Raw genomic sequence first — 10914 nt, 5'->3', positions numbered from 1 at the left:
GAAGAGACTTAAGTCAAATTGTGTGTCGAAGACGTAACAAAGTTGGTCATTATGTTGAAGATTTTCGAACTTCTCTTAATAAAATTCCCAAGTTACAGCAGCACTCAACGCAATTTGCAAATGATCAAGATGATGATAACTCAGAATATGTTTTTACTTCCTCGCCAACATCAAAATTTTCATCTCATTTTAGAAGTGATTATGAAGATGCCTGGATCTTGGACTCAGGGGCAACTCAACACATGACTTGTCGACGTGATTTTTTTTGGAATTTTCAAGATTGCCAACTTAATTCCATTTTTCTTGCTGATGATACAAAACATACTCCTTATGGAAAAGGAGCAGTTAAAGTTTTTCTCCCTGGCATTGGAGAAAATTTATTTCCAATGTATGGTATGTACCAACTTTTAAGAAAAATTTGCTCTCTTTATTCACGATTTGACAAGCAAGACATCAGGTGATTATGGAAGATGGTTTAGTCAATATTAATTCAGTCAAACAGAGCTTGAAAACTGTCATGATAGGTTATGAAGATGGAAAAGTATTACGGATGAAAGGGACAGTTATTCCAAGGCATTCTGATTTTGCGAGGGCAGTGACTATAGGTATTTCACCTGTAAGACTATGGCATGTAAGGTATGGACATTTAAACTTTGAGAGTCTTTCTCAATTGCATAAACAAGGGATGGTTAAGGGACTACCAACTTTCAAAAAGGAAAATGAAAAATGTGAAGCTTGCATTTATGGCAAACAAAGTCGAGAATTTTTTCCAACAAGTTCATGGCGTGCAAATATGCAGCTACCACTAGTTCACAGTGATGTTTTTGTACCACTACAAACTTCATTTGGTGGTTGCAAATTTTTATTACTATTCATGACGATTTTAGTAGAATGACTTGGGTTTACTTCTTGAAGAAAAAGTCAGAAGAATTTGAGAAGTTTAAAATTTTTTGCTAACTTGTTGAAAATGAAGTCAAAGAAAAGATAGTTACTCTCAAGAGAAATAATGGGGGAGAATTCACTTCAAATGAATTCAAAACTTATTGCAGTGAAAATGGCATAAGATGACATCTTACTAATGTTTACACTCCACAACAAAATGGAGTGGTCGAAAGAATGAATCGCGCCTTGTTAGGAATGGTGAGATCCATGTTAACTTTCAAGAGGTTAAGTCCAACATATTGGTGTTGGAGGGAATTGCTCCCCTAGGGCTTTTTGGGTTGAAACCCTAGCAGACTGAAAGTTGTCTATTCAAAGAAACATGCATTCACACAACCATTATGCTATTATAAGCAAACTCTATGATAAGGGTACGTACTTTTTGTCCTATGTTTGAGAAGGCCCTTAGGGTCCAAACCCTTCTTGGAGTTCCCTTCTTCTCTCTTGTCCTGCAAAACAACCAATTCAAAGAACACAGTAGTATATGGACAAAAACTTATAAAGAAACCCTATTCATGTTATAAAGAATGGTAGTTAGTTATGAAATCCAAACAACCATTTACATATGAATTCTAAACATGAATATCATCAACATAAAGAAGATTCATTTCAGGAACCAAGACATGCGTTTCTTTTATTATAGACAAATACAGTACATAAAAAAGAAATATTTTCACCCGAGTCACCTTCAGCAGGCTCCAAGCAAAGCTTCCTTCCGGATCCGTTCCAGCCTCAAGCCTCTAACAAACTCCTTCCATGACTCTCTCCATGATGTCATAAATGGTGGATGAACATCAACACACAAGGAAACAAAGGTTTCCAGTACAAAATGGGGGAAGTGCAGAAGGCACAAGGGACTTCAAACCTGTTCAAGGGAAAAATCTCAGCATAATAACCTTTCTCTCTCTTCTCTCCTCCCTTTGGCCTTCCCTTTGAGGTATTTTTATACCTCTCCCAAAGTAGTTTTTTAATTGGGAGTTGGTTGGGAACAGTTGGGCCACGGGCACTAATAGGTGATCAGCAGGTAAAACCCGCGATCTCTGCCCGAAAATGAGGAATTTTATATATTTTTAAGTGTTTTAATACATACACGCGGGTTGGATATACATATACCCGCGTATACACGCGTTTAACTCAGGGAAATGTTGCGTATAAGGGATAAAACACTGTTTTTTTAATTTTAGGACCAGGTCTGGAAGGAGGGGTTGCCCTAGGCCATGAGTACAGCATCACAAACCATAGGAGTGAGATTTGGAGCTATAACTGATTCCCCCTAATATATGAGGTCAGAACGGGTACATGATGGCCGAAATATATTATGCAAGTACATGGAAAGGAAGCCTATCAAAAATCGAGGAGGACTTCACCAGAATTCAGCCTGCCAAGCCACCAAAGGAGATTAGAAAGAAACACTGTCTAAGGTGGGCATACCCATGCTCAGAAAAAGTAAAGTATGTCTGCATATCAAGTAAAGCAGATCCACTAAGTATACACGTATAAATGACTGAAAAATACATAATGGATCATCTGATCATGATGAGCAAGTACATGTCTGAATATCACATATAAGACTGTCAATGATGCTGAAAGATGCAACGGATCTCTGACATCAAATATTGATCCCAAAAGGTACCAACTGAACATGATGGAATGGGATGGTACTACTCTGCAAAACTCAGGTGCCAGCATATAGAATGTCGCCATGACTGACTGCAACATATAAAGTGGAGTGGCATCAACTAGCAGGAACAGGAGCAACTGTCAAGTGAACCAATGAATGGTGATACAACCTGAGGTCTTCACCGACCGCCGTGGTACATTTCTACACCATGGGAATAAATGATCTGAGGTCAACCATGTGAGAAATCATTTGATTACCAGTCATTGATGTATACAGTTAACAAACGTGAGACTACTCACCGATAATGATAATGAGCGTCAAGGTACCCAGTACACTCTAACAAGTGTGAATAGATGAGCTGGAGTCGAACACCTGTAAGAATCTATCGATCAGAAGACAATGATGGTTTCCCACTGTCGATAACGAAGGATCTGCCACTAATGACTGCAAACCCCAAGGTACTGCCAAATGGACTCTAGATCTTTGCCCCAGAGCAATGAGTCAGAGTCGATAGGGAAAGATCCACTAGAAGGAAGGCATTAAGGCATCCTTCATCAATCTAGCGCGAGTGTAACCTGTAGGCCAATAATGTGGAAGGAATCGAACAAAAAAGATGTAGTAACCGAACCGAAGTACGTTTCTGGCGTACACAAGATGTGGCTAGCGCATGACAGAAACCCTCTGAACCAACCAATAATGAAAGCTGACACAGAGGTGAGGTATCCACCAATAGGGTCAAATGGAAACCAAGGTACTGCACGAATCCTAATGTGTGATAATGTAATCTGATGTCGAACACAAGGGAAACCACTCAGTCAAAGACCCATTATACTGATCGATGCTGAGCACAAGGTGACCTATCAATAATGAAAATAGGGCCAGGGTGGAGCTCTAGGCCTGTCCTCAGAGCAAGATGTCGTCATCGATATGGACAAGACCCGCCAGCAAGAAGTCAATGGGGACCTTCTCAAACCGGCACGAGTAAAGGACCAATATAGCTGATGTGATAATAGACATGACACTGACAACCAGGGATGGCCGACTAAAAAATGAGTCAAGAGACACCGCAGAAAGGCTGACTCAGGCTAACTTCCCTTGAACAAAAGCATGACTCAATGTGACTATGTGGCAGCATATGATGACTCTTTATATGTTCGCCATGCAAGAGGCATGAACGAACCCTCCATATGATTGGAAGAGATAACCAATCAGGAGAGAACTGACTCAATAACAAGGTTATGGCGTACCTACGTCAAACTAAATCCCACCCATGGGGAGGAGACTTTGTTTTGAGTGATTTGTTCAAGGGCGACATGACTGACTCTAGCTGCCAATAATAAATGGAAATACTGTCCCGTTCCCACTCCTTTTTGGAATATTTAATTTTTTTGTCTTTTTCTGTTAAGCCAGAAAAAGAATAAAAGAATGCTATGGTACAGTGGAAAGAACGAGTGTCGGTGAAACAGATGATCTAGTTCCTGGGAATGGAACATTCCTATACTCAATGCAGGGAGGTGAAAACTGGTCAGTGACACTCAAAGGTGTGTTCCTTCCACGGGTCAAGGTGTGTCAAGCTGCAAAAGTCAAAGGTATGCAAGGCTGATTTTGCAGTCGTCATGGTCAAAAGTTAGCTTAAACGCGAGTCCAAGTGAAGCCGGCTCTAGGCCAAAAGGTGCAAGTGGTCAACATGCAATACAGCAGTACAACTCAACAAAAAGGAGCCTCTAGGGTATAAGGCCAGAACAAAGCGGAGAAGCTAAGAGGAATGAGTCTTCAACGCATAAGTCATGGAGGGACTACAGAGGACTCCCGAGCCTACTCAATGGAGCAACATGGGCAACAAATGTCAGTGAGGTGCTAACTACGATGCCCATGTAAAGGATGGCTCTACCATCGTATCATGATTTAAAGAATCGGCGAGTGAAAATGGCTTACGAACCATAACACGATGGGGTCGACCCTATGGCAGATGTATCGGCAAATGGAGGCTAGTATGCATAATGCAACGGAAAAAATGGTGTCCCTAACCTATATGCCAGTGAGAAAACGATACCTGCCATGATGGGTCAGCAGTCATGGAACCGTCTCAAAACTGAAAAACGTCCAAAATGTCCTGAAAAACAAACCATTCTCGACATTCCAAGCTCCCAAGTTAAAAGTCACATGAGGCCAAACAAAATAAAATTTTGAAAAATTTTACATTTTCAAAACTTATAAAAAGAATTTTGGATTCACCATTTTTACCATTTGAGTTTGAGAGCAAAGGTTTTGGAGCAAAAGGAGCAAACCTCCCACAGCCAAATTCAACCGTTCAAATTCGTCAAAATCCTCCAGGTAACTCTTATAATTAGCTTGCAATTGATTGTGACAGGTTTTAATATTTTTGATTGATGTTTCACCGTTGAACTTTTGTCAAAAATTTCCTCACGGCGTATACGCGGGTTGGTAATATTGAACCCGCGTACACGCGGGCCCTATACGCGACTGTATGCACAGGGACCCGCGTATATGCCGCAAACCATTTTTAAACAAAAACTATCGGTTTTAAATCAATTTTTCCTCAGGATGCCTGTCACGTGGCGCGAAAGAGAGCACGCAGCAGTTGACAATGAAGTTATGAACAGTCTAGAAGCTTTAGATGCACTATGGGGATGCAGTTTGCTTAAATTTTTCAAATTGCAAAATATGAAAGCAAACACGCGTCTGGTTGAGATGCTCATCGATTATTGGGACATCGAGGAGGAAGCCTTTATGATCGATCCGATGCCGCTCAGGGTAGAAGTGGAGGATATCTATTTTATCACGGGCCTTTCCCGAAGGGGAGAGGTAGTACAGTCTTGGGGCAGAACATGGAGTAGCCTCACGATAGAGGACTATGTATAGATATATTGCCCGGGACATCCCAAGAAGGTTGGGAGACAAATTTCTATCACACATGTGGTGAGTTTATCACTTAGGATTATCCTTTTCACCATGGCTCGAGTGAGCGGTGTTAACACCCAGGTTGTTCCCTATGACTCCCAAGGGAATACGGCCGGGGTAACCACTAACCAATCTTTGGGTTACAGTTCCTAGCCTAACTGCAACCAGAGAGGGCTCTCTCTGTATGATTTATCTTTGTTATAATTGTGTTTTAGGCTAGCTATGATGCTTAGATTTTGTTTATGTTTTGGTTGAAGGATTTCTTTCAGGTCTTATGATGTAATAATTTGATGATGAGTTTCCATTGGGCAATGGAGTCTAGATGCTGTGAGATGATCTCAGATGTTGAGTAGTGTCCTAACTGCAAGGCCTATTGTGTATTTAACAGACAAGTTAAAATTTGAGTGATGATATATGTCAAATAGCAGAAATCTGTTAAGAATTTTCTGTTATGTTGGTGAGATGAAAGAGGACGCAGAGCACAGGAGCAAAGTATGAATTCCTGTGACAGTGGTCAATATGAAAGGTGTATTTTGAAAGTGCAGCAGTTTAAGAATCACACTTTATGTAGATTACACCTGAAGAAAACACTTAATAAACAACATAGACTGAACTCAGGGTGCTCAGTGAGCAAATCCTGTGAGTTATTCTTTTTCTCTGTTGATTAATATTGGAAATCAGATGGTGTATATGGAACTATAACAAAATAAACTAAACATGGAGAAAGTTACAGAGACTTATTGCATGTTAAGATACGCAGGGATCCAGCAGTCATGAACAGGCACAGAACATCCTCAACACATCAAGCATCCATGAAATTCCATTGCTTCCTTTATTAACTTTCAGAAAACAATTACAGCATATCAGACTCTTCAGGAGAAATTCACAACAACCCTTGCTATATCATGCGAAGGGGTTTATATAGAAATATGTATACAAAATATCTCAGGTATTGAGTCATCTGAGAGAGAGAAAATATCTTCAGTAGTGTTCAGAAAGTAGGCAAGAAGTTATTACAACGTTAAATGCAGCGTAAATGCCCTTTATATCTGTTAGAGAATTGTTTTGACTTTTAGGAGTCACTGAGGCGGTTGCATTACTCTGTATCAATCCTGTAGGTACGCATTTACTTTTGCCTGCGCAGTGAGTTCTCGGACTTGCCAGCTGTGGTTCTGCTTTTCTGCTTTGTTGGCCGCTTCATGCGCTGAGTTGGCTCAGTTTTGAATTTATGATGCCCGCGGACTTTATTGACTGTTCTTTTCATCAAAATTGGTCGAAGAAACAGAAGTTGGTGACTGAGTCACTGCTTACAAAATTCTCTGGATAGCATCTGTCCACCATTCCTGTGTAGGGAGCTGATGCCTGAGGATGGCCTCCATGGTCTCTTCAGCTTCTGTATATTTGAAAAAATTTGGGGCTACATCAAATAAATGATTGATTTCATTCATTATAAAAAGTAGATTTTCTATCTTACTATAGAAAATCTGTCCTGTAATAGGCCCTGTGTCTTCTGAAGTGCTGGCCTTCTCATTGACTTGTGCTGAGGCAAAAACGTTCACTCTTTTGGCATACTGTTCATGGGTAAATAATTTCCCTCCGCTGTTCAGCAAGCTAGGGAGTCCTTTATTCTGCAATACCTGAAATCTTTCCATGAACCTGTTTACCTCTGTTTGCATATCCTGGGTTCTTCTGTCCAATGTCTGTACCAGATTCCTAAGAGTAAGAACCCTCTTGATCATTTGAATAGTCTCAGTCCTATTTGTAATTCCCATGATGGCCAGTTGAGAACTTGTTTTGTGATTGAGCACATTGATCATTCTTGTAGCAATTTCAGGCATATTTCCCAATAAGGCCCTTGATGTTTTGATTTCCCTCTGTGCCTTTGGGATGAGCTCTAGTTGCTCATGGATTGTCTCAATGTATGGCCATTGGTTGTTGATGGATTTACCAATATTGGACCATATCATTGCTCTGATCTCAGCTATGATTTTATCTAGCTTGAGCTCATTCTCAAGCTCCTTGATTTTGTCTTTAAGGGCTTTGATTTCCCTGGCCTTCTCTCCTACTTCTCTTTTTGTTTTATCATGCCTTTCATTTACCTTGGCCAGCTGTTCCTTAGTTGCATTCAGCTCTGTCATCTGGGCTTCCAAAACATGTATTTCATTCTTTAGTTTTTGCATATCCAGGCTCTGATCTGTGCTCGCGGGTGCTGCTGAAGTAGATGTGGCTGGTTGTTCAGCCTGCTGAGGTGGAGGTACAATAGTAGTAATAGTCTCCTCAAGATTGATGACCTGTGGAGGGGGCTGAGATGTCTGCCCTTCTTGTGCTTGTTTTGATGATGCTTGTAGAGGTGCTTGTATGGCTTCATATTGCCCCAATTTTTCTTGTGCCTTCACAAGCTCTTTGTAAATAGAAACTAGCAGGGCAGTAGAATCCTGCTCATACCTTTTCTTTGCTACCTCATCAGTCTGTGGATGGATAGTGGCTGGAATTTTGATCTTCTTCCTTAGTGCAGCCATGTCAGCATCTCTAATTTTCAGGATCTCTTGTATCCCTTTGATGTCATTGGGATTGTGCCCAATTTCTATAATGATTTCCTCCAGGGATCTTATCCTGTTGTCTTTGGCCTGAGAAGAGGCCCTCTCTAGCTCTAGTTGGGAAGTTGTGGCATTCAGACTGCTTGTTAATTTATAATTGTCCAAAGTCTTATCGGCCAATGAAGCATACACCATTTCTCCAGTTTGTTTATGCAGCTCAATTTTGTCCATGGGGTGTATGTCTTTGGCAAGGACCTCTAGGTTGGTCCTAAGATAGTCAGCTGTGGATTGTGGCCGGAGTGTTGTAGGCATAAAGTGACTCATTGTCAATTTGCCTTCACTTACATCAAAAGCAGACATAAGTCTCTGCTGATTGGAAGGAGCCATGTTCAGTAAGTGATTATAAAATTGTACTTTAATAGGGTCACTCCTCCTCTTAATGTCTATAAACTGCTGCTTGATACTTATTTGTCCTTCTTTCTGCTGGCTGGAGGAGCTGACCTCCCCTCCCATGGTCCTGTCTTGTTCCTGCTGGGAGGAACTTGCTGAAACTTCTTGACTGGGTGGGCCCATGCCCAATGCCTCTCTTATTGCTGTATCATCCTCTGGAAAATCATTCAGTCTCTGCCTTTTCTCTCCCTGGTCTATAGAGGATGTGAGGGGAGTTTCTCTTTCCCTTTTCCTAAAGACAAATGTATCCTCCTTTTGCGGGGTTTGGAGGACCGAGGCATCAAATTTGGTGTCTTGTCTTGTAGGCACTGTTCTTTCAGTGGTCTGAGGGGTCTCCACTGTTTTCTTTTGCTGGGCAAGCTGCTCCTGCCCTTGTTCTTCTTGCTGTTGTTGCTTTTGCTGTTCTGATTCTTCTTGCTGCCCTTGCTGCAGCCCTTCTGCTTGCTGCTGTTGTTTTTGTTGCTGTTCCTGCTGTTGCTCATGCTCCATTTCTTTCTCTGCCTCCATCTCCTTTTCTTTTCCCTTTTCTGATATCTTTCCAGCAACTCTTGTAGTTTGCTGTGGGGTGGTTGAGGAGGAGGCTGCTGCTCCAATTTGTGTGCTTGGCAGTGAGGGGACCTGTGCATAAAACTCAAGGTCAGCCATCTTCTTTTGATTGTTTAGAGCTCTTTGATTAAGCTCTTCTTGAGTGACATTTTCTTCTAAAGTTCCTCTTTTCCACTTGCTTTGGTTGGCATATTTTTCTAAGTGAGGGAGGCTATAATGACCATAAGCAGATAGTTTGTATTTGAGTCTCCTCATTGTAATGAAGTTGTTGGGGTCATAGGGTTTCCATATGAAACTGTACTTGAGACCAAATCCCCCCAGTATTGTATCTGCTTCCTTCCACCCTTCATCCCTTTCATTGTAGATGAAATGGCCAAGTTGACTTTTGACCTTTAGCTGTGCCTTTTTGCCTCTGCCTGAGAAGTGGAACATATCCACAAAGCCAAACTGCCTGAAGTATTCTAAGGCAAATAGCCTCATAGGCACAAATTTGGGTAGTCTAAATGGGGGCAACTCACACCCATATATTCTAATGACGGTGTGGTGTTGGTAAAAATACCAATCCCCAATACTGTATACTTTTGATAAATGCAGGCATCTTTGCATTTCATCTGTCAATCTGGGAGGAGGTGAACCCAACAGTAGAGTCAAGGCTGGATGGATGAAAAGATCAATAAACTCGCAGTAGGTGTATGGAGAGCAGCTTACTATGTGAAAAACGGATGTCCAATACACAACTGATCTCAGATTGCCCTGTGCATCTACTCTCTTCTTTGGGAAGGAGAACTTATCATGCTGGAAGTATAGGAGCAGATGATATAGGTAAGAGGTGTATCTAAATACCCTTTCTCTTGACAAATTCATCAACTGATCATGCATCTTGTCTGATATGTATGTGGCATAATCATAGTGGATTGGCTTCTTTCCTGGGGAAAACATAAGCATCATTTGTATAACTGTTTCATCCACATGTTCTATTGAGTCATATCCCAGGATGGGACTGATCATGTCAACCAGGTCTAGGCCCAATTGGTTGAGGTAAACACAGTCGATAGGAGGAATTTGTAGAGTGTCAGCTTTGATGAACAGCTGGTTGATTTTTGTAATTTGGGCCTCTGTGGTTCTGGCTCCCTGTACTATTAGATCAGCTAATGACAGAGGGACCAACTTTTGATCTGTCTGGAACTGCAACATCTCCCTGATGGCTTCAGGGGTAATGAGGAACATAATTGAGCCTGAAGGGTCCAGCACTGCCCTCTGAGATGCATCATCGTGATCAGCAACTAAGTGTACAAGCTCAGGGAATTGATTAACCTGAGGAAGCTTGAATATTGGGAGGAATGAATCCCAAATTCCCAGGATGTCTGTCCCCCTCTCATGTTTGATCTTTATTTCATTTAGGATTTGCAAATGGAACCTGCTTCTGCTCAACATCTCCTCTGATATCTTGTAGTCCAAGTCTGCTAATGCTCTGCTGTCCAATGTTCTATTAGGGACATTCAGGGGAGCCACATTGAGGGCTATGGGAGCTACAGGGGGGTCCATGACTCTTCTTTAGGATTTCTACTTGCTCAAGAACTGTGTTACTATGCAGAGTAACACCAACAAGATTTCTTTGCATAGAATGAAAATGCCTGGGAAAAAGGTGAATGCAGGGTCTATAGCAGTTCAAATACTGCTTGATAGCAATTAAGACCAAAGTTTAGCTTTCTCTGGCGTCTTTTAATGGTGAAATTTGGTTTCAAATGCGCCTGCCGCGATTATGCAGACAGGGCCTGGTTTTTCAATAAATTGTAGCTGGAAAAGGGCTCGGCTGGTGTTTTTCGAGGTGATAGTTAGAAATTTAAAGCTCTGCCGAGGAATTCAGTGGTGAATTTCTAAGTTTTGATTTTCTTTAAG

Source organism: Pinus tabuliformis, chromosome 9 (genome assembly GCF_031772625.1).
Source record: "Pinus tabuliformis cultivar Carrire ecotype Pingquan chromosome 9, CPIR1, whole genome shotgun sequence".
NCBI classification, from domain to species: Eukaryota; Viridiplantae; Streptophyta; class Pinopsida; order Pinales; family Pinaceae; genus Pinus; species Pinus tabuliformis.
This window is presented reverse-complemented; position numbering follows the sequence as displayed.